Consider the following 6,052-nt stretch of genomic DNA (forward strand, 5'->3'; position numbering starts at 1 on the left):
AGGACATGCCGTCCTCATGCGCGGATCCCCCCACTTCCGCATCCGCCGCTCGCCCAGGCTTGCGGGTAAGCATTCCCCTCGCCGTGGTCGAGCGAGCACAGAGAGTGGGGAGGTGTGGTATAGTGTTATCATGGGCCTTGGCGTTCGACACGAGCAGGGCACCATAGGTTTACAAGGACTCTTTGTGCACAAGGCCCTCATTGATAAATATGTAGGACGTGGCATAGTTTTCCCTCTGCGCAGGGAATACGACGTTACCCCCAAGTTAGTCTAGAACTGCCCGTCTTACTGTGAGCATGTAGCTCTCCTATTGTGACTCACCTCTGTACGCATAACCCACTTATTAATAAAGACTCCAAACGTCCCCCCCCCCCGCGTTTCTGTTGCACACGTCCCACACCCACAGTGGCTGATATCCAAATTGTTTCGGAAAAAACGAACAATTTGAGAAGGAGCATCCGGGATCAGTGCCGGTTTGAGCGGTCACATGGGAGAGAAGAGAGAGAGAATGGTCTAAGGACCAAGTGAGGCCAATAAAGGTCTTGAGAGGGAAAGGTTGTGGAAATCCTAAATGTAAGGGCAGTCTGAATCCCGAGGGAAAAATCCCTAGTGAAAGTACCCAAGTCGAGACAGAGACTGACTTGAGGTCCCCGTTCCAAGAGGAACGAGAAAGCGAGTTGGAGGTGTATGACCTGACTTGTTTGTTTACAGGAGAGAAGAAGGAACGAAAAAGTGAGTCGGAAGTGTATGACTTGACTCGTCTGTTTATGGGAGAGAAGGAAGTGGAAGAAAGAGTCTCAGTGACTCACAGAGAATGGGAAAGAAGAAAGTGGAAGCAAAGCGCGTTGACGCCCCGCCATCTCCGGGAGCGACCACAGGTCTTGAGAGAAGCCGCCCCGTCGCGTCCCTTCCTTCGGTGGAGGACATGCCGTCCTCATGCGCGGATCCCCCCACTTCCGCATCCGCCGCTCGCCCAGGCTTGCGGGTAAGCATTCCCCTCGCCGTGGTCGAGCGAGCACAGAGAGTGGGGAGGTGTGGTATAGTGTTATCATGGGCCTTGGCGTTCGACACGAGCAGGGCACCATAGGTTTACAAGGACTCTTTGTGCACAAGGCCCTCATTGATAAATATGTAGGACGTGGCATAGTTTTCCCTCTGCGCAGGGAATACGACGTTACCCCCAAGTTAGTCTAGAACTGCCCGTCTTACTGTGAGCATGTAGCTCTCCTATTGTGACTCACCTCTGTACGCATAACCCACTTATTAATAAAGACTCCAAACGTCCCCCCCCCCCCCGCGTTTCTGTTGCACACGTCCCACACCCACAGTGGCTGATATCCAAATTGTTTCGGAAAAAACGAACAATTTGAGAAGGAGCATCCGGGATCAGTGCCGGTTTGAGCGGTCACATGGGAGAGAAGAGAGAGAGAATGGTCTAAGGACCAAGTGAGGCCAATAAAGGTCTTGAGAGGGAAAGGTTGTGGAAATCCTAAATGTAAGGGCAGTCTGAATCCCGAGGGAAAAATCCCTAGTGAAAGTACCCAAGTCGAGACAGAGACTGACTTGAGGTCCCCGTTCCAAGAGGAACGAGAAAGCGAGTTGGAGGTGTATGACCTGACTTGTTTGTTTACAGGAGAGAAGAAGGAACGAAAAAGTGAGTCGGAAATGTATGACTTGACTCGTCTGTTTATGGGAGAGAAGGAAGTGGAAGAAAGGAGTCTCAGTGACTCACAGAGAATGGGAAAGAAGAAAGTGGAAGCAAAAAGTCTCAGTGACTTACAGAGAATGGGAAAGAAGAAGGGAGAAGCAGAGTCTCAGTGACTTACAGAGAATGGGAGAGAAGAAAGTGGAAGCAAAGAGTCTCAGTGACTTACAGAGAATAGGAGAGAAGAAAATAGAAGCAAAGAGTCTCAGGAGCTTACAGAGAGTGGGAGAGAAGGAAGTGGAAGCAAGGAGTCCCAGTGACTCGCAGAGAATGGGAGAGAAGAAGTTAGAAGCAAAGAGTCTCAGTGACTCACAGAGAGTGGGAGAGAAGAAGGTGGAAGCAAAGAGTCTCAGTAACTTACAGAGAGTGGGAGAGAAGAAGTTGGAAACAAGGAGTCTCAGTGGTTTACAGGGAGTGGGAGAGGAGGTGGAAGCAAAGAATCTCAGTGACTTACAGAGAATGGGAGAGAAGAAAGTAGAAACAAAGAGTCTCAGGGGCTTACAGAGAGTGGAAGAGAAGGAAGTGGAAGCAAGGAGTCCCAGTGACTCACAGAGAATGGGAGAGAAGAAAGTGGAAGCAAAGAGTCTCAGTGACTTACAGAGAATGGGAGAGAAGAAAGTAGAAACAAAGAGTCTCAGGGGCTTACAGAGAGTGGAAGAGAAGGAAGTGGAAGCAAGGAGTCCCAATGACTCACAGAGAATGGGAGAGAAGAAGGTGGAAGCAAAGAGTCTCAGTGACTCACAGAGAGTGGGAGAGAAGAAGTTGGACGCAAAGAATCTCAGTGACTTACAGAGAGTGTGAGAGAAGAAGGTGAAAACGAGGAAACGAGGAGTCTCAGTGGCTTACAGGAACTGGGAGAGAAGATGGAGGCAAGGAGACTCCGTGACCTACAGAGAGTTGGTCCCGATTTGAGAGTTCGGAATGAAGGAGTGGGGAGTAGTAGTGAGTTGTCAGGGGAATGCTATTTAGAGTCGGGAGTACTATTCCGCAAGTGGGTGGATAGTACATGCCCTACTGATGACGCAGTATGGTCTGAAAGGCGACAAATAATGTTGCCGATGATCTACAGGGAATGAGTTATGCGGTTAGGGCATCATAGTTCCTTTGCAGGGCATAAGGGTGTTCCAAGAGTGATAAAGTCAGTGGAGGAAATGAAGAGTAGGATGACCTCATGTTGGCAGAGAGCTTGAGAAACCTTAAAAAGTGCTCAAGAGCGCGTGAAACAAAATTATGACCGTAAGGCGAAAGTGCGAGACTCAGGGACCCATATGAAGTGACAAAACGAGCAAGGGAACTGAACTACGTCGTTGCCACTCCTGATAGGAGACGGAAGCAGCAGTTGTGTCACCTCGGTATGTTGAAAGCATACCAAGAGAGGGACAAGAGTGATGTGGGTGCGTCATACTGTCTTCGTCGTGACCGAGGAAGACGAGGACTCGATTTCCCCCACCTTCGAGATAACGTGGAAGGCGAATGCGGATGTGTGGCCACAAGTGGTGAACAAGCTGGGTCATCTTTCGGCTGAGCAGCGAGAGGACCTACTGGAGTTGCTGAGACGATACCAGGAGATCTTTCGAGATGCCCGTAGGAGGACCAACCTGACGCTGCATGACGTGGATGTGGGAGAGGCGAATCGTGTGAACCCGCAACGAGCGGCTATCATTGAGAAAGGAACAAAGTTCCAGTGGACTGAGACTTGTAACTCCGCTTTTGTTCAAGCTAAGAGTGTTGTGTGTACTGCCCCTGTGTTGCAAGTCCCAGATTTCTCAGAGCCATTTCATCTGTATTGTGATGCGAGTAACATTGGAGTTCAATTAGTTTGTTACAAAAAACAAAAAAACAAAAAAAATGAACATCCCATGAGTTACTTTAGTAAGAAATTAAACATGGTTCAGTTAAAGTACAGCACCAGTGAAAAGGAATTGCTATCGATCATCTCACTTAAGCATTTTTGGGGTGTGGCAGTGAAAAAAGGATGACTACCATCCTATTAATGTATCGGACTTGGACGCGGTTATAAAATGAGTCAATTTGGAGCTGAAGTGGGGGCTACGTGAGATCGAAATCAGGATTGACTCAGCCACAGTAGCGAGGTGGATGAACCCAGTGCTGACGGCTGAGAAGAGAATACGCACGAAGGGGGCAGCAGAGGTCATTGTGAAACAGCGCCTTGGGATCCTGACGGAGTTAATAGACGAGTTCAGCGTAAAGGTGAGCGTATCCCAAGTGCCGTCATGAGTGAACAAAGCGGACGCACTAACCAGGGTAAAGAAAAGTTGGCAGAGGGGCAGCAGAGGTCATTGTGAAACAGCGCCTTGGGATCCTGACTGAGTTAATAAACGAGTTCAGCGTAAAGGTGAGCGTATTCCAAGTGCCGTCAGGAGTAAACAAAGCGGACGCGTTAACCAGGGTAAAGAAAAGTTGGCTGAGAGTGCCTGAAGAGGAAGAGAAGCTTGAAGTGTGCGTTGCAGGGTCCCTATGCGCGAAAGACTTGCATGGAACATATCACCTGGGTGTTGACAGGTAATTGTTCTTAGCAAGGAAAGTTGACCCGAATATAACTAGGGGAGGAAGTCCGGCGGGCGGTGAGAGCATGTGTCCCGTGTCAATCGATAGATCCCGCTCCAAGATCGCATGCAACAGGGGAACTCAACATAGAAGAGAACTGGAGGAGGTTGGAGGTCGACGTAACCCACTATCGACGGGGCATGTACTTATCGATGGTTGACTGTGGCCCAGGACGATTCGCCGTCTGGCGGGAGCTGAAGACGGAGACGGGAGAGGAAATTGCACGGGTGATGAATGAGATATTTATGGAATGGGGTCCAGTGGATGAAGTTTTGATATTTAACAGCACCGCATTTCGGTCGAGAGCACTGAAAGAAAAGCTGGACAAGTGGAGCTCGAGACCCTTCTTTAGGGCAGCGTACCGGCCGAGCGGAAACGGAATAGGAGAACGTCACCATCGCACTACCAAATCCATCGCCGAGAGGGCGCTAATCCCGCCTATGGAAGCAGTCTTCTGGTATAATATGTCCCCTAGATCAGGCCACAAAAAGCTTTATTTAAATATGAATGGCGGTATCCCAGGGTAGCACCGGTGCTACCGGCCAATGCTGAAGAAGGCGCTGCCTCAGTACAGGTGGGGGAGGAGGTATAGGTGAAGCCGAAGGATGATAAGTGCACATCACAGTGGACGAGGGGAATCGTGACGGTTGTAAATTCGCGGAACAACATCTCTGTCGAGGGAGTGCAGTGGCATATACTGGATCTTCGTCATGTGGTGGATGACGGAAGAGGAAGCGAGGAAGAGAGTCACGACGCTGTAGTGGATGGGGGAGCGACGCCTCGACGAACACAGCGTGAGAGACGTCCTCCGAGATGGCTGCAGGATTACGCAGTAGGAGACGAAGACGACTAAAAATAGGTTGATCTCGAGATAAAAGGGGGGGGGGTGAATGTGGTGAATGTGGTACGGGTGTGTGTAGTTGTCACCCCGGCACGGGGTCAAAGGTCACCGTCTAGAAGGAGGTCGAATGGGTATTGGCTGGTGTGCGGTGCCAGTGTGTATGAGGAAAGGTGCAGAGGCACAAAATAGAAGAAAAAATGTAGATAGTAATTAGGTAGCGTAGGAATCAGGTGGCGATGCGAATGAAAGAAATAAGTGGGCAAAGTTCTCAGTGACGCCCAGTTCCCACCTCCACCAGCCGTTATTGCCTATTTTAGCTATTGGCTTGCGAAATAATTAAACAGAATTTATATCTAATGTCCCTAACGCAGTAAGGATAAGGGAAAATATTTAATATTTGTTTTTATTCTAACGCAAAATTCGTCGATTACGTTAAAATATTCAGGGCTTCGGACGCAACTTCGGGATAGAATTACCCCCCCCCTCCCTCCCTCCCAGGCATATCCCCCATGTGAGGGTCCTGCTTAAACGGGGTAACTATAAACTGCAACACCTACGGACCCCTCTCTGAACGAGGTAATTACAGACCGAGACCCCCAACGGACCCCTTTTCTACACCACTCTCCGACAGTGCGATGGGGTCATCGAGAACCTCGACATCCTCGGACCCCGTGACCCCTACAGACTCACTTGGAATAAGGTAACTATGGTCTATAACCCCCTCAAATTCATTCTTTTAATTAATCATGTCAAAGACTATCCTTTTAAAATTAATAGATAAATAATTGTGTTTTACTTGCTTGCAATACGTTTTCATGATAAATCAGTCGCATAAGTTGCATTCCGAAAACGATGAAGTCAAATCAGATGTTTTACGCGAAATATATTATTTTTCATTTTTTACTACTGAAAAAATATTTTACCAATAGAATATGCTT

Source organism: Oratosquilla oratoria, chromosome 19, assembly GCF_046742065.1.
Source record: "Oratosquilla oratoria isolate Oo_2021 chromosome 19, ASM4674206v1, whole genome shotgun sequence".
In the NCBI taxonomy this organism is placed as follows: Eukaryota; Metazoa; Arthropoda; class Malacostraca; order Stomatopoda; family Squillidae; genus Oratosquilla; species Oratosquilla oratoria.